Source organism: Hermetia illucens, chromosome 4 (assembly GCF_905115235.1).
Source record: "Hermetia illucens chromosome 4, iHerIll2.2.curated.20191125, whole genome shotgun sequence".
NCBI lineage: Eukaryota > Metazoa > Arthropoda > Insecta > Diptera > Stratiomyidae > Hermetia > Hermetia illucens.
The window spans coordinates 36307046-36332006 of record NC_051852.1 but is presented as its reverse complement, the minus strand read 5'-3'; the positions used below and the strand labels follow the sequence as shown (position 1 = coordinate 36332006).

The 24961-nt window shown below is 39.0% G+C and overlaps 1 protein-coding gene and 1 long non-coding RNA gene across 2 annotated transcripts in view; one reads left to right on the top strand and one right to left on the bottom strand.

Moving 5' to 3' along the window:
• The window catches only part of LOC119653697 (leucine-rich repeat-containing protein 20), a 50192-nt gene that overhangs the window by 1318 nt on the left and 23913 nt on the right, over positions 1-24961 (top strand). The gene's annotated exons all lie outside the window — the stretch shown is intronic.
• The window catches only part of LOC119653700, a 132435-nt gene that overhangs the window by 92136 nt on the left and 15338 nt on the right, over positions 1-24961 (bottom strand). The window contains exon 2 of the long non-coding RNA XR_005249741.1: positions 3750-3819. This is a non-coding gene — a long non-coding RNA (uncharacterized LOC119653700). The remainder of the gene's footprint in view (positions 1-3749; positions 3820-24961) is intronic.

Genomic DNA, 24961 nt, shown 5'->3' with positions numbered 1-24961 from the left:
GGGCCTTTGATACTCCTACCCGTCACCGTTATTGCAACAAAAATTCAGATGTATATTGAATCGGCACTGGATCGACTTTAAAACGCAGAACTACGGCGAAATTATCTTCGGTAAAACTACGAAAGAAATAGAAAAACATAACCAGCTGGTCCCCCGGAGTGAAACTGAGTTATTCGCAGCAAAGATAACGCAATCAAACAGGGAAAAAACAAGACGTTTCGTTTGATACCTTCTTAATATCTTAAATGCAAATATGATAACTTGATACCTTCTTAATACCTTAAATGCAAACTGTACTGTGCTACAGCGGCGCTTCTTTGAAACTCTTTAAACACGGAAATTAAGCAACCACCCCCAGGATCACATAGGAGGCTGGTTTTTACTAAACGTTGTATATTTAATAAATGCACGAATAATTAATTAAATAACTTGGGAGACAATAGACTCGGAAATACACTTGAGGAGAGTGAAACTTGTTTACTCAACGCAATGAAGTATTTAGTCAAATGTTTACAGCCTTGAGGCTTAGTAGATTTAGAGGTGGCCTATGAGAGGCCTCCTCCAATCAAAAAAAGAAATCATACACCCCATCAGCACTTAAGTTCAAATCCATTCTTAATTGTTTACCTCTTCGGTAACCAGGATTTGGGACTGTGATTCCATGTTATCCCCCACATATCGTATACAAAATCACATGTCTCTATATGCGGTACATTTTAGGTTTACATCAAAATGAATCTACTATCCATGGATATGGAGTTAGAAATTAAATCTACAACTCAACCGATTACATAAGGTGTACACTCGTTGGCCTAAATGCATCGGTTGAGGGAGGACATCCACCAAAGATTGCGTCCTCATATAAGACAGTGAGCTGTCGAAAAGAGGTGATTCCTCCTGGGCTGGTGTAATGGCTGTTATGGAAAACTGAATACCTGAAAGCTGAAACGATCTCACTATTGGTTACCTGCTTGACTGAAAATGTGCTAATGTGGGGAACGCATTCAATCCAGGCTATTGGAGCCAGCGACAGCGGACACTTCAATTTATTTCGTGGCTTTTGTCGCCAACTACCCACTAGCTCACGTGCACTGATGAAGAGCCTAAAGAGTATATTATCTCCGCGAGTATCCCCCAGTATTATGAATTACGAAATATCATATACGTCAACTTATTCGACTTATTAACAAGCTGCATGGAGACGAAACGTTTTAAGGATGTCGAATTGTACTCATGTGAATTTCCAGCGGCTCTACTCGTTGCAAAACATTCGATAGTATGACCCAGGAGGAGATGATGTCGAACGCTGGAGATGTGAGATATATTTATAGGTGATTTAGGACTGAGGAATCGAGGGAAGTAGTGGGCAATTTACCTCAGTCGTGGAATTTATTCAGAGCCACAACGAAATATCTAAAGGGGTAGCAGCGGGCTCCGCATAATTTAACCACCGCCCCCCCCCCCCCCCCTCACCTTTCCCTGCCGGACGCGAATTTCCCCGTACGACCCTGACAGCAAGAGACCAGAAATTAGTTTTGAAAATTCCGCCTCGGCTCCAAATTACAAATTTGCCAAGAAAAGAAAACATGTTTTGCCTTGCTCTAGACTAAACTAAACTTAGCTGAAATAGTGTGCAAATTACTACCAAAGTCAAAACAACAGATTTCTTACTACAGATGAAAAACACTCCACCAAAAATCATTCTTCTCAATTCATTCGCCCAACTTTGTCCAAAAACTTGGGCTTTTTTCTGACCAAAAATGCCAATAATACCCTCAGTCTACCTCCGAGAGATGATTTTCTGGTCTATTCTGAAGAAAGCAAATGGATCAGTGAATCTTCCATGATGAGTGAGCCGAACGGACACTACAGACTGTCTTCCTACCTGGCATCTCTAGGACTATCTAAGTGGAAGATACCCAGTCCTACTGGGTCCATCAAGCTTGGATTGTGTTGTTGTTTCGTACAGGCGAGCTGGAACCGTCCGAATTTTAACGATTCAGGCACTGAACGAAAAGGTAGGATATAATTGGAGCTCCAACAATAGGATCAAGGTACTCAGGACCTTTCCGATCCGGTACTGCCTCGAATTGGTCAGATTGATTGCTTGTAGTTCACATTACGATCACCAGAAAACACGATAATATGCAAAAACATAGTTCGACACTGTTTTAATAATTTCCACACCAAACAAGAATGGCTCGTCCGACCTCCTCTTATTCATTAAACTGCATTCGAGCTTTTAACAATCTTTGAACGAGGATAATTTCCATTCTAGTGGAATGTATAATACGCCTTCCATTCGAAGATTCCAACGATGCATATGTGACGCTCGTCATGTTTTTTCCTTAAAAAGTGACTGTTGCTTTTGTACAGTGTTACAGTCAACGTCAAAAACAACAAGAACGCAGTCGATAGAACAAGCTAAATACGACCGAAAATTTCGAACTTCTAATTGATTATTTTCCAAAATTCCAACACAGTCCCGAGCATAACTAGCCTTAAGTGAAATTGCATTATTTTCAGGGGGACCTTCACGGTCAATATTGACATATCTCTAGATTTTAAGACTAGTGCCGCTGTCTTAATTGACTTCAGCCAATCCGAGTAGTCTTTTGCTCATCTTACAATCCACTAAGTGATTACTAAGTATTTTTGCAAAGAGCCATGCACATAAATATAAAATCGATTTCCGACAGATTCTAATTTGTCAACCCTCGAATTTTCTAACTACCCCAATTTTCTATTGTCTTAGCCTAATCTTTAATATTTTTGTACAAACTATATGAGTTTTGTATGGGTCTTTTTCTGCTTCTCTGATTTTTTGTAAAACAAAAGCTTATTAAAATCGGTTTACTGTCTGCCCGTCAGTCTGTCAAACGCACTTTTTTCAGAAACGGTTATACCGATTGACAACAAATTTGGTGGTACGCCCACGCGTACAGTGAGTTACATTACCAAACGTGGAATTACCATTTGTACGACAGTAATAGTAATTTTCAAAGCTGGTCTCAGTTCTGACATTTAATGCACGATGAGATAGGGTGGGGGCTGAAAAATGGCCATTTATTTCACGAACCCATTCTCAGAATCTACCCAACCGAAAAATCTCAAAAAATTTGCGAAGCTGCCACTATATGGTGCCTAGACTCCGAAATACCCTCTATACCAATATCTGTTCAAATAAAGTTAAATCCCCCCTTAAGTTTATCCTAGAATTATGAATTGCAATATTATAGGTTATAATATAAAGCATTATTCCGGCAAAATTGATGGAAATCGAACTATTACAGGCAAAGTTATAATAGGTCAAAGTTGTTGCTTCAGTGCAAATTCGAAAGCTTTGAATGTCGATAACACGCAAAAATGAATATTCTGACATAATACATGCATATACTAATGGAAGAAATGTCCACTAAAACGTTTTTAAGTAAAAAATACATAAAAGCTCTCATACCTGAAGCGTCCAACTACTGGTTTTCCGAAATGTTTAAAACTAGTTTCCTTCCAAATTCTTATTTAGTAAAATTTTTTAAAAAGATTCAGTCGATAAGGCTGGTTGATACCCACGCTTTTTAGGTTTTATTTTCGGATAAAAGGAAAGATATTTCAAAAAAGTTCTACCATATTACATAAATGTTGAATAGCAGAAATTTATCCCATTCACTATCACTTACTCAACTTTCGCTGAAGGGAGCATGCTCAGTATCATGTAAACTATAATAGTAGAAGAAACCAGATTAACTTACCCTTTAATTACGACTCGGTCTATCAATAAAACAGCAGCAGCGAGTTCTTCATTCGAAAAAACATTCCAATCTGTGAAAGGAAGAGAAGAAAGCTAAAACAATTTTGCCATCTTTAAACTATCTAAGGGGAGATCTTCAATAATGGACTCTGCTTAGACTTCGCAGCTAATGTAAATCCCTTACGTTGTCTTCAATAGTGTCAACTTTTGAATTGGCATTTTCCCGTCTGTAAATTTGAGGAGCAATTAGCCTTTTGAATTTCCTTCTAAATGGTCTTATAGGACTAGCCCACCAATTGTATATTATCAATCAATTACAATTGCAATCATCGCACCTTAAAAACCTTTGACTCAAATACTTCGCACAATCAAGTGCGTCGAGAGAAGAGGATTCCTTCCAGGCCCATAGTTTTCAGTTATGCAATTTCGGTCAGTGAGGCCGCATAATTTTCACAGGCCCAGTTTTCTCTCCCTACGACCCTGCATACAATTCTTCATTTTATCTGTTTTACCTCACGATCCCTCTTCAGCGTTTCTCCCATAACTGTTCCAAGGGCTTCGCTCATATTTTACTTTTTCTTGTCACTTGCGTTTCAGAAATTTCGTGTTCTTATGTCTTCAACTGACTCTTGGGAAACAAAAATTGAGTTTGCCAATTGTGGATGTCATTTGTAGCAATATTTGTTATTGAATACTTAAACGAGCATTACCGAAAAAAATCAGTATCTGAGAAATAGTTCATCTTCTTCTTTTTCTACAGCCTTTGTCCCGTTCACAAACGGGATCGGCTCGTCACGATGCAATCTCGAGGTTTTTAAATCCCCAGCCAGCGTATCAGGCCACCATTGTTTTGGCCTGCCTTTTGGTCGTTTGCTATCGACTTCGATGTTCAGACCAATCTTGGCAAGTGAATTCTCGTTAGCACGAATTTCGTGACTATACCATTGAAGACGCCTCTCTCGCAATTTTTCCACGATCGGTGCAACCCCATAACGATCGCGGATATTCTCATTTCGGATGTGATCAAAACATGTCACGCCACTAGTCCAATGCAACATCTTCGTCTCCATTACCGGAAGACGCCATTCATTGTCTTTTATAGTTGGCCAACACTCAGAACCATAGAGGGCGACGGGACGAACGACATTGCGGGAAATTTTAGATTTGAGACGTTCGTTGATACGTCGATCACAAAGAACACCAGTTGTGGAACGCCACTTCATTCAGGTTGTGTTAATGCGTGAAGCAATTTCATAACGCAGTTCTCCCTTGGCTGATAGCGTTGACCCGAGGAATTTAAATCGCTGTTCTGGGCAGACCACTGTCGCTGACAGTAATTGTGCCTGTTTCATGGGGATCGGTCGTCAAAAATTCAGTTTTGTTTAGATTCAATCTGGGACCGTGTTGCATGAGGTGATCATTCCATTTTTGGACAAGTTGTTCGAGATCATTTTTGCTGTCAGATGCTAGGAAAACATCATCTGCATAAAGCAATGTGTAGGGCGCTGGACGTTGGATGTTCCATGTGACGGTGAATATCTGAGAAATAGTTAAAGGGTTTAAATTCATTATTAATGTCGTCTCTGCCGCCCTGTGGTACCATAATTTATCTTGAAATTTACAACTGAAAGCCTCTTTCCTTCAATATGATTCTGAATCCTTCGACTATCCCCTCTAGTCAATTCTAACCACCATGGGTCTCTCGTTTGATTTTATTATCAAATACTCTTTGGGTATTGAAGCACTAGTGCATTTTTTGGATATGACCAGCTTATTGCAATTCAGAAACTATAAGAACTCATACTTGGTACCTCCCTTTAAGTTTGCTTTGTTATTATTCTGAGGTTCATCCTTTTACAAATGTTTAACTTTTTCTGGGATACCTGCCTACCTATAGTTCATATCCATGTCCTCATGCCTTTCATTTCCATGTTGACGCAGTGTATTTTAAAGATCGCCAGAATGAAGTTTATGGGCTGTATGCTGTATAACTCCATTTACAACTCCATGGCTTCATGAGTATCTCTCTTCTAGCTCACTAAGAAGAAACCATAGCATTAGTATCCTCCACCTAGCACACTATTTCCGGACAGAGATTCAGGCAACTCTGCTTTTTCTAACCACTCATTGCTTCCATATTAGATATCCCAGCATTTGAGTCAATGAAAGAAAAGAAATCATCTGCTCTATTTTAATATGTGGCCCAATTGAGTTCACCTTTTATTCTCAACTAACTTTTCTTTCAAATACTTCTGTTAAAAAGAATAGATTATGTCCTATATTTGTTGCTGGAGATCGTGTAATGAAGTTGTTGGGGTGACCAGACGATCAAGCTCATTGCAAATGGCGCCCAATGTGGATCTAAGTTCAGCCATTTAGAATTCTTTACATATATACTTATATATCCGGTCCGGAACCCTAAAGATATTATCTTCGAATTTTTTAGGACGTATCAGTGGCGCCTTACATACTAACCATTATTGTTCACTAGTGAAACATTTCATAAAAATTTAACACGATGAGCTTTCTTACACAAAGCACATATGGATAGACATAAATTTCATGCTCATAAAACTTTAGAAACAAATTCATATCACGTTCATAATAATTACAATTATATAAGCAAATTCATACCGAAATTTCACAAGCCATAGCTGAAATGGCATTCCGTGCAAATGCTTGTACATAAAAATTAGAACGCAAAACTTTTTCCAACCCAAATATATAGACAACGCCGTGTTACGTTAACAAAATTTTGTATCTTATAATACTCCTAATTGCGTATCAACAATAAGAATCAAAATAAAATACTACGCGCAATAATTTGTGAAAATGATAATTTGTATAAATAACAAATTATCGTAACGCATAATTTGTTATAAAAGGTTCGCACGCATATTTGCATCTAAACGTACAGCAGCAATATCAATAGGAAGTGTGGTTTTAAATATATTAATGATATTATCAATTATTCTAATCACGCTGTGAACACGTTGGGTATGTACCAAAGTTATGCCGAAAGTTGCCCAGATCAGAAATAGTACTGAATGTGCTATTTTTCTTGTTTTAATTGAACATTAAATTCTAACAGATGTGGCAGTGTCCGCTAGTACGTTTCCCTGTTGGCAGGACTCCAATTGAATGAAATTACGTGGTAGATTCTCAATTAAAGCTAATTTTGAAAAGATATATTCAGACGTGCAACAAGCGGCGCATGAAGGTGTTGCGTACCATTGATTAATTCATGTCATTATTTATGAAATTCTGGTCACCTATTTCTTCGCCAAATATTGATGAAAATCAAACGCTTCGGTTTATGAAATACGTATTTGTCATTTGCAAGAAGAAAGGGGATAAATTCACGTCCCATAGCAGATAACCCTTGCTTGCAGGACTGGATGGCGTGAATAGATAAGCTGTAATCGCGCCCATACCTCATGCACATCCCCACAAATGCACATTTGAGCCTGGCTTGGTTTCTATTTCCTTCATGGACCATGACCAACTGACTCTGGATTTGAAGAGGGAGCAAACAGAGTGGGAATAAAATACCAACAAAAGCAAAGTTCGCGGGTGACTGATTATTACATTCTTCCTATCTAGATATTTGTCTCTGGCGACGGTGACACTAAACTTGATGTCACTGGACATATAAACAGCACTCAATCCGCTTTCGCGATCTCAAGACGAACACCAAATTAAGGCTGCTCCGACCATGACAAGGAAAATGACTTGCGGCTTATTCCAATGGAACCCACTACTCCAGGATGGCCGAAAAGTCAGCCAGCTTTTAGAGGTCATTTGCACTCACACCTAAATTTCCAAAATTGAAGAAGGTAGTGTCAGCTGAAGTAGAGACTCAAGAAGAATGATTCCAATCTTTCCAGGGATCTAAAACAAAAAAATTTGGTGAATTCTTAATGAGTAAGAATGCCATTTTCGTTTGACGCTAGGGATTTTAAAAAAAATTAAAAATCGCAGCCAGGTTAAAAAAGCAGTCATTTATTTCCCCATGTTTTTCTAGTTATGAGGATCCTTTGAAAGAAGTAAGCAAAATATTTCAAAAAACCGCTCGTTAAACTTACTTCAAATATACAATAAGCTATGTGCAAAATTTCAAATAAATCGGCTCAATAAAATTTGAGATATTATGAGATATAGAAGAGTGTGACAGAGTGAAGTTTACATCATATAGAGCTGTCACGGACTTCCGGAGGTTCATAAGACAGACTCTCCGATAAGGCCAATTGCATCGAGCATAGAACAGTCTCGCATGCTGACTTTGAAAACTCATAGCAAGCATCACGACCTCCGGTAAATTTTGAGAGTGAATAAAAAATGACAATTAAGGGACCATAGTATTTTTTCATCAAGCCGCTACTAAAAAACCATCACCGAAAAGTGGTAGTTGAAGACCTACTGGAAAAATATCTTAGACGACTAAATGTCATCCAAAAAGCCTGGTAAATAGGTCGGCGATCTGTTCCTGAACCTTGGTGAGAATGAACAATACTCTCCAAAATACAATGCGTACCACAAAAAGGTGTAGCCCCCGTTAGAAGCCGAACCCAATCACAAACTTGCATATTTAGACACACTTACAATGCGGTGCCGCGAAACCATGGAACTAAATCGGTTACAGAAGTATCTGCAACGGGACGAGTAATTCATTTTCTTCCCTCCCATCCCGGAAAACAAAAACTGAATATGGGTTATAACTTGGCCTTCATAACACTCACAGTGAGTTATGCTGAATTTTATGACGCCAGCCAAGCCAGGGTACCCGCTATATTAAATAAAGCATCCGCGTTTGCCAGTATTTCGAAAGATATTATGAGGGGACTAGCCAGACCATTATCTTCCAATCATCTATGCCACACAGGTCGTAAAACGAATGGAAAGAATTCTACAAGGTTCTTGGATATATAGATATATTTTGGAACTCGCAACAGCCATCTCCATTCAAACCATTGTTGAATAGGAGAATTTGATTTAAGAAACGAATTGAAAACTGGAAGCTCGTCGCTTCCTTTATGATAGGTTTTGTATATTTCTTACATATGTAAAAATACCATGTTTCGGTGTACGACCATTCTAATTGTATCGTAAATACGTCACTTTAGTGTATCACACTCCTATTTCTTGGAGAACAGTAAAATTACCTGAAGGAGACAATTCTGATCTACTTACAACTTTGTCAACAATAGTCGCATTTCCACCAAATTTTTCAATGTCATGACCTATATTATTGAAATTTTGTGATAAAAAAAATTCCACTCAGATATTAATACGGACATTTTAACGCCTAGATATCAAATCGAGGCAGCTTTATTGTCTTTTCGTTATTTTTATTTTGCGGTTAAACAGTTTCTAAGAATCGGTGTTCGATTTAAGAGTTAACCACCAATGTCAAAACTAAAATCTGCAGGGAAAAGTACCAACCGAGTCTTGTGATACGCGCACAAGACTATATTCGCTGCAAAAAAGTGTGTCCTCCCTCTCTACATATATAGCGACTCCCTTCCCCAGATAGAATAGCGTTGTTGGAAAAACTTCGCGCAGGAGGAGATTTTGAATTGAGGAAAGACCATTTGCTGGATTCTATCAAACGAGTAGAAAAATTATTAAGAAAATGCCGCTACATAATCGAAAATCCAGCCAAACTCAGGATGACCAACCCCTCACAACCAAGAGTAAAGGGTTTACCTAAGATCCACAAACCTTGAAAGCAATTCCGAGGGTGACTACTAAGTAAAAATTACACATTCTTGGCGTGATAAGGAGGATCAGGGATGCTCATGAAACTTGCGAGGATATGCATGACGGAAAGCTACCTGACATTAAGAGGGAGCCCCTTATTCCCCTATTTGAGTGACATATTCAAAGGCAAGATTGAGAATGATCTACATTCCAAAGGCCTGTTCCCAAAAATCTGAACAAGGCAGATGATATTTTCACCACTGTCCATAAAAGCAAAGCGAAAGAGATGCTGGAGGTCCTGAAGGTACATCAAAACTTAAGACTCACAATGGAGAACTCCCATTTCTAGATTTAAGGATCATTAGAGAGAATTCCGGAAAATGTGAACCACTCCCATTCACAGAAAATGGCCTCTTTCCATGCAATAATCCGCAGGTTGTTTACCGTGCCCCTCACTTTTAAAAATTGTAAAATCGATTAGTGAAAGTCTCATGAGGAAAAAGGCCAAACCGTAACCAACTTAGTAGATCAGGTACTGAAAAAGGGCACAACTTGTGGCCGTATTTACGAATAAAATTAACATATTCCGTTTTAGGAATAATTTTTTATTTTGATTCTAGTTTTCTGATATTATTTTATTTTCTCTGAACCTTTTAAGTCTACGGACCCTCATTTTAAGTAGTGCACACCAAGTCTTGCATTGAAGCGACTGACGGTTTCGCCCAGAAGAGAAGCATGACCGTGCTTATAACGGCAATGAAAAAGTGGATGCACTTGCAAGAAAGCGATACTAATCAGCATTTATAGAACCAGAACCTGCACTTGGAATTAGAAAGGAAGAGCTATCCCAACAATCTAATAAGTTAGTGCTATTTATGATGACTTTGAGAAACTGGGATAGGGTTAAAATAACATCTCGGTTTATCGAAGTCGATCTAGAGGGGAGCCCCGAGCCTGGCCAACAAAGAGGCACGTGACAATGGAACATATCAATATTTTCGGACAGATCATCAATTTCGTCAAATTGGGATAGCTCTTCCCTCTAAATCGACTCCGGCAAAGCAGGGCAAACTTTTGACCACTGCCCATTCTACTTTGTCAAAGTCATTACATTGTCCTCTAGAGAAGCATGTGCGCGTCACAGATGCCTATACTTGAAACCCAACGTGCTAATCCTTAAATGAGGTGGGTGAGATGACTTCTCATATCATATTAGATTGTCCCACGGTTGCGAGGAAGAGGTTAACACCTGAGGATAATACACTATGTCCGGATAGCTGAGTGGTGAGACCACAAGGCTGTCGTACAGAAAGTCACGGTTCAAATCTCACTGGCGGCAGTGGTATTTGCATCGTGATTTGACGTCGAATACCAGTCGAGTCAGCTGTGAATGAGTACTTGAGTCAAATCAGAATAATAATCTCGGGCTATCCTGTAGTGTACCGTTACGGTCTTGAGTGAAGTGCTCTAATTGGATCGTCACGCCAAATGATTATTATTATTATAACACACTCTAAAATCGGGCTGCACCATGTGCACCTTGTCAAATATATCATGAGCCTGCGAGAAAGACAGGACAATTCACTTGAACGAACTTTGGTAGGATATACTATAAGGCAATGGGCTACAATTTAGGGGCACATAACCCGATTCTCCATAAGTTATTTACCCATCCGTCTGAGTTGATTCTTTACAAAGTATTATAGTTCAAACCATTTTCATATTTGGAGAAGATCTAGTTAACATTTTATTTAGAAATTAAAAGAGTCCTGAGTCCACTTCATAACGGTCTACGTACGCCACAGTTTTAAGTTAGCAACCGATTTACTGAAATAAGCGACTAGCGGTTTCAAAGGTTTCATTCTTTGTTTGGAATTGATGGGTTCCTGTCCTCTTGGTGATAGAAAGGATTACGAACGAAAGAAAACGTCCATGGCCCATACCCCAGATCTAGGAAAAAGATGCTTTTCAATCATTCTAATAGATTCGGCTGCTCATTTCGTGTTTGACAATGAATATACAGAAGAACCTAATGCTTGACAACCACTTTGCGTGATTCTGTCGCCAAGATAGAGGCGAGGCAGTGTCTAGCAAATTAGTTCTGCCCTGGAGGAAAGCATCAGTCGCAGTTTCCTGTTTATACATACCTTTCATTCATCATATTTTACCTCCTTGCCGGGCTTTTTACCTGATAAGTCAAGTTTTATTCCGCTTCAGTTACTGTAGGTCATGAGGTGAAACCCTTTTGCTCCTTGTAAGCCCAATCTGTTCAAAAGCTATCAGCCACCGCACGTTGCATTCTACCTTGGGATACTGTGTTGTTTCGGGATGTTTTGCTTATTTAGGTGGACCTTTGGAGTTTAGGTGGAATGGTTCAACCCAAACATTATTTTCTATAGATAAGCATCCTTATGCATACCCTGTGAATCCCGAAGGTGACCATCAAAGAAGTATTGCCAATTTGGTAAACCTTCCCTTGAAATTTCCCAAGCAGTTCCTTGTCTGTAATCACCAATTTTGAATCATTGTAATAAGATTGAAGAGCATTTGTTCAATGTAAGCTTAAACAGATTATGCTCATTCTACACACTCCACTCTTGCATGCAGACTTGGATGCTCGTATAATCATTTTTCATTGTTCCGCCGCCAAACCAACCATCAGTGTTTGTAAATAGAGAGCAAGCAACATTATCGCAGTCATAACAAAAGAAAAGAAAATTTTCACTTTCAACGGTAATAACACTCGCACTTGCAAGACGCAATTATACTGGAGGTCTACGAATTGAACTTATTGCCCATCAAAGCCTAGTACGTCTGCCATTCAGCCCGGCTAGATTCCAGCAGAGAAAAACGAGCTGTTATTTTCGAGTTAGCCGTGAATTAGGCTTGGAGGAAAGTATCCAATTTACTCTGCAGGGAGTAAGATACAAATATTATTTGAGGTGCGTGAAAATAGCAGCAAGTTTAAGCCCGTATTTCAAAATCCCACTGATCCGCTTAAAAACTGCTTCGTTCATGTGAACATTTCTATTACTGCATCCCTTCCTCATACTCCAGCACAGCACTAAATACCAGCAGAGACATAACAAACAAAGATACAAGTGTTTAGCTAGCTCTGGTACGAGTAGATACATAATATACTGGATTACCTGTTGACTTCCTAGATACTGTACCTGTACGTACGAAATTACGTCAAAAACAAATGCTCACCCGTTATTTACCTGATCTTGCAACCGGGCTACATTCAGTAACAAGAAAGTGAACAATCTGCTCGGTACAAAGTAGAGATATGACCGTTTTGTTCAAGTCATCGTCATCGAAAGCATGACGTTATCTTAAGATACTTTACTTCCTGACTTTTCTCAATTTGTGCGGCGAGGAAAGTTTATAAGTTTATGATCATGCTATTGTGCCTGGCAATCAACATATCCCCATAAATCACATGCTGCCTGTAGACTAAATATGGGCAATAATGGAAGGTTAGTAGGTCTCCATTATCCTTCTAATCACTTCGCTTGTCCGACAAATATGGCCACTGATTTGCAATTGATTGATCGTTACGAAATGCACTGGAACCGAATTGCAATTTTACGCATTAGATGAATCACGTTGGATTTTATTAATGCAGTTAATATTATGAGCATTTCATTTGTGCAATTTGTTATTAATGGCTTTGGGGAAGTAGTTAAGTATGTGCAGGAAACAAAAGCGAGTCTTGTTTAACTCCATTGCGACTATCGTTATTTAGAGCGGAGCTAATCGGAGAATTTAATTTGGAATGATTAAAAAGTGAAATGAATGATTCTTTAATAGAAATATATAAGAAAAACTAGTGGGCCAGAAGCAAACTGGGTTTGTTTCCATCAGACACACCAACTGGTTTTCGTGACTGATTATTCCGTTTTTTGGACTAGTAATGGCTTAACAATGACGCACATTGGTTTTTTCCTCGGACATGCATTTGTTGCATTATCCGCATTTCGTAGTTGCATTTTTTATTATATTTTATAGGAAATGATTTTGGAATTTAGTAATTGAGCTGTTTGCTCATCTTCATTTAATTAAGGCAATTGACGGATGTTAAGCGAAAGTATATTGCTACCCAACCCGGAAATACCCTTATTAATGCAAGCAGATTTTACTTGAATTAGAATAAAAGGTGATCCGTGCGTTATTCCTTTGTACCTTAGGGAGATGAGAACCAACCAAGTGAACCAAGAAGGATAAAGGAAAAAGATGATAATTAGTGTAAGAGATTCTAGAACTCGGCTTTAAGGAATGTACAGTTGGTATTAACCTCTATGTGGAGCATAGCGCGGCAACCCTGTATTTGTCACTTTCACTTTCTGGCAGGGTTTAACTTCTTTCAGGACTACCCGACAAATCCTTTATCTTTAATTATAAGCAACTCCGTTTAGAGGTAAGCAGGAAGGGAAGATTCTCCCTTGGCTAAGAGTTCCCCCGAAGGCCTAGGATATACAAACTTTAATAAAATTCAATCAACCATGCAATCCCAATTTTCTACCCTACGACCCTAATCGTAAACTATTTCAAGGATGACCAGCTAGTTGGCAATTCGGGAATATTTAATGTGACCTATTTACTGCCACTTCAATCTTCTAATCAAAATATATACGGATATACAGCTCACAGCAGACATAGGATGTTGAGCTAGAGTATTAGGGCGGAGAAAAAATGTACTGAGCAGGAGTTTCCATGTGCTGCTCCCACATCGGAAAACTTTCATGGTCTTCTTCCCCAAATCCAAAGCCTATGTGAAAGGAAGTAAGTGCCACGAACTTAGTCGAAATGTTCAAGGAATTTAAGGATCTGATTTTCTGGAAAAGGTAACGTAGAAAAAGAACGTTTTCGAAAATAAGAAACGATTGTATTCTCAGTCCCAAAGAACTCCGCATCCGACTGCAAATTGATCGTGGAATTTCGTGCCGTCATAGGTCGCTCCGATAAGATCTGTTCGTGTTATTGGGTGTACTTAATTCGTTTCCAAACGATGGTTCTAGAAGAACTAGAACTATAGATAACGGCGATAGCTGACTTCCATTGTATCGTAAAATATCAACATCTGTCAACCAAATATCGATTAGAAACCTTTGATTTTTATACAATAAGTTTATTTTTTATTGCATTGAATATATCGAGTCTCCAAATAAGCACCATTTGCGGAAAGTTTCGATTTTCTGTTTCAATTGGAAGAAAAGTGCAGCTGAATCGGATCGAATGCTTGTGGAAATTTATAGTAAATCTGCAACGTCGGATGAATCTTACAGGGAATCGTTTCGACGATTCAAAAGTGGTAGTTTTAAGCGAAAGGCCACGAGTGTCCGAGCCAATTTAAAAAGTGCGAAGACGAAGAAGTAGAAACATTACTCGACCAAGATTTTTACCGAACCCAAAAATAACTCATAAAAACCTTGAAAATTACTCAACAATCAGTTTCAAAACACGCTCAAAGCCGCGGGATACATTCAAGAGCAGGGAAGTTGGGTACCGCACGAATTGAACCCGAGAGACATCAAACGACGATTTTGCATGTCAAAAATTTTGCTTCAACTGTAACACAGAAAATCATTTCTACACTGAATCATAAGCGGAGGCGAAAAATTGTTCCGGAAAGACAACCCGAAATGCTAGAAGTCGTATGTAAATCCGCCCAACCGGGAACATCAACGCCAAAACTGAATATCCATAATACCAATGTAATGCTCTGTATTTGGTGGGATCAAAAGGGTGTGACCTACTAACATATGAACTTCTAAAGCGTTGTCAAACCATCACGAGGAGCAGCAACATTTGATCCATTTAATGGAAGCTATAACCAAAAGACGTCCAAAATATATAACCAGACACGAGGCCATAATATTTCACCCTGATAAAACTCGGCTTCATATTGCTGTTTGGGTTAAAAACTTCCTGGGAAATAGGTTTGGAAGTTTTGGCTCACCCACCTTATAGCCCAAATCTCGTTCCGATCTATGCTTTTGTTTTGTTTGCCTGTATGCTAACCAGGCTGGGCAATGTAGGGAGTTCCCTCGGATGTAGCTTCAATATTTGCCGGCTGCCCTTCATTGTCAATTTCGCCTTCTTTTCAGAGTTTCGGGATAGCTTTCCCCTCTTGGTCGTCTCCGGCCATTTAAGGTAGTTTTTTGACTAACACTAGCTCCTTTATGTCATTTCTGTTGCCAACTGTGAAGAAATGCTCCTTTCGCCTTGTAAGCTAATCGGTAAGGAGCATGCCGTTAATGAACTATCCCATCTAAATATTTACGAGTAGAATCGCGATGCCGTACCTTCAACTGAACAACGATCACACTTCTCACAAAAGCGCCCATTTTTTTTTCTACATTTTTTCTGGAGACTTCCATTCCGTAACATGTAGAACAATCGCAATAACTCCTACCAGATGCGGTCCCCCCAATTTGGCGCTGAATAAACGACATACATTCCAATTATAGCCTTCTGCTCGAAGAGCTTCATGTTCTAAGGTTTTCTGAAATGTAAAAACGACTTTCCAGTATTTCAACTATGTCGGCTTGTCTCGCTAAATTGAAAACGTTACTGGCGTCCAGCGTTACAAGAAGCTCCACTCTTCCTTAATGACGACTGTGTGTTGAAGTGCAGCTTCTCTAAACGCATTTTGGTAGCAGGACCCACACAGATCGTAACGCGCCAGCCAATCTTTGTTTGACGAACTGTGTCCAAAATACTGAAAGGACAGTTCTGTGATACAAACCCCTTTCCAATGGCGACATTGACCACGTAAATACACGCCTTGAATCCAGTGAGTTCTTTCTTCGCAATTTTGTACTCTGCGAATCTAAGAGCAACCGTTTCATGATCTCTTAAGCACTATACAGCTTGCCAAAATGTGAGAAAGGTCTTTTGTAAACTGATAATTTCATCTATCTATAAATACAAAGGAATTTTAGTAACGTAGATATTCGACGGATGGCAAAAAATTGAGAGGTACTATTTATCATTTTGAGCGAAATATGTTGGTGATCATTGGACATACAATTTACCAGTATTCTCTATCGTTGTATTGCTGGTGCTAAGGACACCGTAGCAAAAGTCAAGGGGGGACGTCAGGATAACGGAATGCTACACATTGTTAGGACAATGGGTCTCGTCCTAACAACCAAATCTAAAAGTCGCATTCTCCGAAAATTGAGTCGTGCAGTGTTTCAATTCAGGGTTCTGGAATTATAATCTCCTCCAAGTGAAGCTTTCCTATCCGCATTTCGTATCTTACCCACAAGAAAAGCTTCTCCCGAAAAGCGGACATAGCTTCGGAGCAAAACAAATGCTAGAAAATGTTAATAGCCTATCATCTATCTAGTCTTCACTTGCACTATCAAGTTCACAGGATCTTAAAACCAAATGCCAACGGCAGCAGATTATTTGGGAATACCATGATGCTGAGGTCTTTTCATAGTCCTGCTCGCTGAGGAGCAGCAATTCAGATATTACTGCTTGTATCATGCCTCGCCAGTTTGAAATCAATTGCACTTTTTTCATATTCGCTTCTGGGATATGAATCTTATTATCTAATACTTTCTACAGCTTATCTTCCTTTCGCATACTGCGGTTCTTGCAGAGGAAACATTATTCTTACGACGCACTAGTCTTGACATTATGTCCCAGCTCATCACACTTGTAACACAAAGTGCGTCGGTCCTGCCTTTTGCACACCCCAGTAAATTGTCCATTTATCCATGACTTGAAGGGCAGCACAGAACCGCGCTTCTTTGTATCCTGCAAATGATCCATCTAATCTTAATTTTCCATGTATCAAGAAGTCGCTTCCCTATCTTGTCGAAAATATCGACAACGATTAGTTTTTCCTTCGTAGTTGACAAATGTGACGCACCGCTTCCTCTATCTCTTCCTTGTCCACAAAGCAATCCAGAGCCCTTATTTTAAGGTAAGACGTGAGTTCGAGGCTTTGATAAACAGGATGTTCTGCATCGCTTGGTTAAGCGCATACTCTTGGAAATCCTCGACCCAAGTTCGGCAAAACACCGCCAATTCAAGTCCGCCAGGTAAATTTGAAGGGCATTCTGACGTTGTGCTGTCGCTTATTTCTCGAAAGATAGATAGATCTCCCATCGTTTGGCTTGATGTTTTTGCCGATTCTCTTTTCATTGATGCAGTTTCAACTTTTGCTATGATGAAATCATTACAGTCATTATCTAGCTTACGTTGTTGCTCGATTATTAACAGCAGATCCTCTTCGCCTCTCTTCGTATTCGTAAATCAATTATCCTTTTCGTCTACGGCGGGCTGAGGGCGATGCATTTAGCGCAGAAAAAGGGCTGCACTGGCGGCTTGTTTTTCTGCAGCTCCGGCTTCCTAGGTTCAGGATGGGTCCATCTATACTATTCCATTTTTAACGTTCATAGTGAAATTTATTCCATTTTTAGCGTTCATAGTGAAATTTTTTCGCTGAACGATAGTTGTATACATCGTTTTCTTTAAGAAATAGTGAGCAACCTCACTTTCTATGCTCTCGTCTTCCGGGTGACAGTCATCCTCTCCAGTAGAATGACCTGCGCCGTCAACTGGTTGACAGCTTCATGATCTCTAATCTCCGCTCCAATTGTGTCTCTCATCTTTGGCTGCTAGATATATTACTTTCAATAGTGCTATTATCTTTCTCACTTCCAGTTCCTCTATTTCTTGCCATTTTTGTTACTGAGACAGTATACTTCGGTACCTTTTCATAAGAAAGTCAGATAGCCTGTTCCCAGTTTTTTTGTAGCAACATTTGATAATCCTACTATTGCTGGTTCCTATACTGCCATGGAAGAAATTGAACCCATTCATATCGTAGTAGCAAGAGAACGCCTTTAATGAAGGGCGAGTAGACAATCTTCCACTTTAGTAGGTGCCACAATACTACATTACTTGGTTTCATAAAAGCGGGTACATATTCCATGAGAGAACATTACCCAATGCTTGGGAATAATTGCATTGCATTAAAGAAAATTAAATTATCAAAACTGCTCCTACTAACGTATTGCAACAGAAATTTCGATTATATTTTCAACTAATTCACATTCACATGTGTATATCTAACTTCATATAAGCATGAGCGTTAGTCACTAACGTATGAAAATCAAACATAACCAAAAGTGGGTCAATACAGTAAGTTGGAACATAATACTACATCTCCAACAACATTAATCAAATTATAATAGCACAACCGGCGGTAATGTTATCACAAAGGTTAACCACTCTTACGAGTACAATAATCAAAATAATAACACCAGTGTAGACTTTGCCTCAATATACTCACTCCGTCACGCAATGATTACATTTTGTGATGAATCAAATTCCCCCTCCCTTCCCTCCAAAATGAAAACCAAACTTTTTCAAAAAATTTGCTTATTAACACATAGGCCGCCTATCACATTGCCTTGATTTCAACTGCATAAAGACGACTGATGGCTCCAATTCACTTGATATGCGTATGCAACTGCTAGTACGAATATATTATCAATTTTTATGGAACTTTTCGAAGAATAAAGAACATAAACGTTTAAGGACTGAAATTTGTGTGCAGAATATTTATTCCCTCCTTAATAGTAGCTTGATTCGATCATCTTCAGAGCTTAGGTTCGTCCGTTGCGCAAAAGCAGTTCCAAACCAAAAATTAAAATTTCCTTCAAATTTCCGCGAATTAGAAATAAGATTCATCTAAAATGACTTGCATGAAGTATCTGTTCCACATACAAATTGCTCACCTACTTCACAATCAATGGCTTAAAAAGTTCCCACATGACCGCGTTAATGTATGTATAAATGTTTAATAATAGTAGCCCCGATATCAACTAGCCAAAGTCGAAACAATCTTAGAGTCAGATCTGTTATTTCTGCTTTTTTTCGCGTCTGAATTTTTTGAAATAGCACTCCCGTGCGGACCCAATGCCTTCCCCAAAACGTGTTTTTCGCCACGAATTCACTCTATAACCGCATTTGAATGGAATGAATTGATTCATGGTTAAGGTTCATTGTTTGAGCGTCTCCAGGGGAACAAAAAATCAATTCTCCATTTTGCAATGGCTTAATAGCTTCTGAATAAATTATTGAGTAATTATTAGTTTGGAAGAGATGCAAGCCATTAAACACTCTTTCAATTTACGTTTGAATTATGCGGTTAATTTTTGGTTATAAAATTTATGGGGTGTCTTGCTCACTTTTGGTCCAGTTTCGGATGAGTTGTGTAAAATGATGATAAATTTATGTAATGCAATTAATTTAAGATGGAATAGTTTTATCTGAAGTCGACCTTGACTGATTGCGTACTTGTTGAGCTTGTTTTTCCGGACATGTTTTGTGTGGAAATTAATCTTTTTATGTAGATTTTCAAAAGTCATCGAACGTTGAAAAGTTGAGGTGATATCTTCGAGTAGTTCACATGGAAATGTATTTCTGGGAAGTAGTTATCACCAAAGAAGCAGATTGTAATTAAAATTGTTGGATGACTCTTGCAGAGCACCTTATACTAGCTCCTTAGATTCAATATTCTTCAATTATCAAAAATGGATTGAAAATCTTCATCAAATGAAGTATATTCAACACCATTATGTTTTGAGGATCAAATAATTAAATAATTTATGAAGTTTGTTTGCAAGAATTGTATTAAGAAACAAACTTGCAATAACTGAGTACGTGTGACACGCTCCATTCAATTATGATTCAAATTATGTTGTTCTGTAACAGGAATTCAACCCTGATCATGTGATTGAAAGGGTTTAGGTCGACCAATTCAGTAATAACAAAATCATTTTCTTGAGGTTCTCCAAATGCAGGACGTAGTAGTATCTAAAAGAATAATTTACTTTGGCACTGATGAAAGTGGTTCCAACCTTGAATGTAATTTGAATAGATACAATTTTCATCGGCAACTGCCATTTGATAGATAGATCGATTTAGTAGATTGATAGAAAGACCAATCCTAATTTTTAGTTTTTTAAGGGGGTCATCCCGTGTGACGGTTCGGAGGGATCTAATTTTTTTGGCATCAATTGTATCTAGATATAGTGTAGAATGGTTTGTTGATATTCGGAGTCGTTCGGAAATTAGAGCGTTAAACAGGTAAAATGTTGCATGCCAGGTTTACATCGATCGCCGCAATAAAGCCCGTATTTATCGGTCCGAATGACGTTCGAATGACTTCACTAAAATCGTAAGAATTAAAGTCAAGGCCTTATATGTGTTTCTTCAAGAAACCTAAGGTTTATGGACTAGGTATAGCAGATTGCATTCTACTTTTTAAATGCGTTTTTCCCGAACCTGCAAGTTGATAGTCTGCTGCCACCATATATCCAACAAAATTTTTTGAAATTTTCACGACTTATTCAGAACATATTTCTACGGTCCGCAAACCAGAATAATTGCGATCCATTCTGTAGTTTTTTTTTATTCATTAAAGGAGCCTTGAAACAACACAACGTCAGCATCGAAGACGAATCAACAAACAACATCAAACCGCACTGGTCAAACAGGAAGAATAAAGATAGGAGAATACAACTTTGAGACCGTTGACAATTTCTCCTATCTAGGGTCGAAAATCACAACCGATAACAGCTATGATGATGAAATCCACGCACGGTTGTTGTTAGCCAACAGAGCCTATTTCAGCTTACAAAGACTGTTCCGCTCGAAACGTCTCACCATAGAATCAAAGCTCTTACTATACAAGACTATGATCTTGCCAGTCCTTATGTATTCCTCGGAAACTTGGGTTCTTAACAAAAAAAATTGCGAACTCTTGGCCGCGTTCGAGAGAAGAATCCTCCGAAGAATTTTTGGCCCCCTACATGAGGATGGACGATTCCGTAGCCTACACAATGACGAAATCTATGAGCGATACCATGACCGGTTGTGAATAAAATCCAGCTCAATAGGTTACGGTGGGCGAGTCACTTAATCTGTATGGATGAGGATGATCCCACCCGAAAAGTCTATAAGGGCAATATCTATGGTAGAAAGAGAAGACGAGGCAGACACTGACTAAGGTGGAGCGATGGCGTAGGTCAGGACGCCAGACAGCTTTTAGGGATATCGAATTGGTGGACCTCGGCGCAAAATCGGGATGTCTGGAGTTCCCTATTAAGGCAGGCCTAGACCGGATACCGGTTGTTGCGCCGTTGATGATGATGATGAAACAACACCAAAATTTACATTTCTTTGTGATCGACGTATCAGCGCACGTTCCAAATCTAAAATTTACTGCAATGTCGTCCGTCTGCCGCTCTCTATAGTTCTAAGTGTTGGCCGCTTATAAAGGACAATGAACGACGTTTTGCGGTAATGGGGACGAAGATGTTGCATTGCACTGGCGGCGTGACACGTTTTGATCACGTCTGAAATGAGAATATCCGCGATCGATATGGGTTTGCACCGATCGTAGAAAAACTGCGAGAGAGGCGTTTTCGATGGTGTGGTCACGTAATTCACGCTAACGAGAATTCAATAACCAGTACTTCTATAACTTTGACACTAATAGTTGGATTTTCATGGAACTGGGCATGTGTATGCACGAGACTGTCCTCTATGTCGGTGCAAAATTTAGTACACCTAGGATGAACACCTGATTTTTTTCGGATTTTTAGGTTGGGTAGTTTCCGAAAATGAGTCCTGTCTCACTTTAAGTGCGTACATTTTGACTCCTTACTCACGCACTTTGCAATTCATGCCAAAACTAATGTCAGTTTCGAAAAGTACACCTTTCATCTGATACCCTACACGACTATATCCGGTGAAAAAAATTTTTGAATCCCCCATTTGGCCTTCGAACTCCACCTAAATTTATGCCACTCGCTGTATGCGTGGGATTTCATAGTTCCCATCTGTCCACCAAATTTCGTTCGGATCGGTTTAGCCGTTTTGGAGAAAAATGCGTGTGACATACAGACAGACAAACATTGAATCAATTTTAATAAGATTTTGTTTTACACAAAATCTTAAAAATGGACTGAAAATCATCATCAAATGAAGGGTATTCAAAGCGGTTATGTTTTCACGATAACATCAAATGATTTGGTTGTTTGCAAAAATAGAATTAAGAAGCGATGCAATGCCTTAGTACGTGTGATGCACTGCATTCATCTATCATTCAAATTTTGATCTTCTTCTGTTCCAAAACTGACGTTCACCACCCCACGGTTGAATTTGAAGCGGGGCTACCTCGTTCAAAACCCAAAACCAAGCGTAAATCCACTAAGTTCAACTTCCTCAAAGCCAGTTTTGACGGTTTGAACTCAGCTTTATCGTCTTTCAACTGGGTACATATATCCCCTCCCTGCCTACCTTCGTACCCAACTTGGTTCACAACGGAAATTTTTATTAACATCCCCTTGAAACATACACTGCGGAAGAAGTTTCGAGCTTCTAAGAATGATGCCGAAATTGCTGACCTCAAGGCTATACGCTCTACTGTGAAGTCAATGGTCAGAAAAGCACATAAAAGGTACTTATTGAACGTCGAAGCCGCCCTTGCCCGCGGTAACTTAAAACTCTTTTGGTCTCACGCTTGCAATTCTCGTAATCCCACTCGAATCTCTCCCTTCTTCTATTAGTTTCGCCGACTCCACTGCCAACTCCCCACAACAATCCTGCGACCTTCTCTGCACCTACTTCTCTTCAGTGTTCTCTCCATCGAGCCCTCTACCCTCTACACCTCTTATAACTGCAGATTGCTCCGAATCTCTGAACATTCCTCTCCTTACGTCTTCTTTGGTTGAGTTCCTCATTGGCTGGGTTCTTGACCTCAATGTCGGACCTGGCGCCGATGCACTCCCTAACCTCTTCCTCCTGTAGAAAACACATTTCCCTCCCCTTGAGTATAATCTACAACAAAAGTCTAGATGGATGCTACATTCTCCGTCTCTGGAAAGAGGCCCTTATCATCCCTATCCTCAAGAGCGGAGACCCTTCTCTCCCTGTGAACTACCGCCCCATTTCCCTTCTCTCCTCTTGCTCCAAAATCCTCGAAAGATACTTCAACGACTGGTTGACAGGCTGTCGGTCGACCAATTCCGCAATCACAAAACCATCTCTTTGAGTTCTGCCAAATGCAGGTCGTAGTAGGATCTATTCTTTTAGATTTAGATTTACTTTGGCATTGATGGAACTGACTCCAACCTCTAATATAATTTGAATAGATACAATTTTCATCGGCAACTGTCATTTGAAAGATAGATCGATTTGGTAGATCGATAGAAAGACCAATCCTAAGTTTTGGTTTTAAAGATGATGAAAAATTAAATAATTTTTACTGTCTGTCTCACATCATCCGAAATCCTAAACTTTGTTACCGGTAGTGGAATAAACGACGTATACTACACGCTTCCCATTATTCTACGCAATTTCATAACATTTAAGATTAAAATTTTGCAAAACTTAAGACCTGGAAGTGTTCAACAATCCGACAGACACCCACGTTTACTTCCATTGCAAAATATAAAAACATATTCCACTTTAAAACACCTCTTTTTCGACCACTTATCACGTCTGCATGACCCTGAAAGCATTTTTTCAAAATTGTTTAGATAAAACACATCCAATTTAAAAGATTGATAAGTACTCACATGTGATGGAAACGGAAATATTTAAAGAAAAACCTAAGAATAATATTTATCCAAAAGTCAAGCCGGTGGCACTAGTTGAGTGGCCTTCGGGTTATTTATGTGTAATATGTAAATATTTGCACAGAATTCCACCACTTTTTGTGACGATTTTGTTAATATTTAAATTTAAAATTTTCTTTTGATAATATTTCTTTGTTATGGATACATATTTTCATAGAAATTGTTGACGATAACCCTCAGCGTAGCTGATGTCTTAGAGTTTATCCAAATCTTCCACTAACATTTGTTTTATTTATAAATACAATTGAGGCGGACTATGCATTTAATATAAATTTAATTGATTGGAGCTCATCGAGATGTGATTGAAATTTAAAATCATCATTTTGTATACTTTTTTAAGGTTTTGTGTGAAACAAAACCTTATTAGAATCGATTCGATGTCTGTCTGTCCGTCTGTCTGTCTGTCTGTCTGTCTGTCTGTCTGTCTGTCTGTCTGTCTGTCTGTCTGTCTGTCTGTCTGTCCGTCTGTCTGTCTGTCTGTCTGTCTGTCTGTCTGTCACAGCCGATTTATTCGAAAACGGCTAGACCGATTGTCACGAAAATTGGTAGGAGTATGTGATCTGCCGTTCCCTTTACATGCAGCAATTTGCGCCATTTTGTGTTAAGTTTAAGGGAGGGCTCCCCATACATGTGAAAGGAGGCTGCAAAATTTTTTTTCACAGAATGTAGCCATGTGGGGTATCAAATGAAAGGTCTCAATTAGTACTTTTCGAAACTGGTTCAATATATGATATTGGGTGAAATATAGGGGAGTGAGGGCTCCAAATATGACCATCAAAAAGTGTAACAGGTCTCGTTCTCAGAACCTATCCAACCGAAAAATCTGAAAAAAATCACA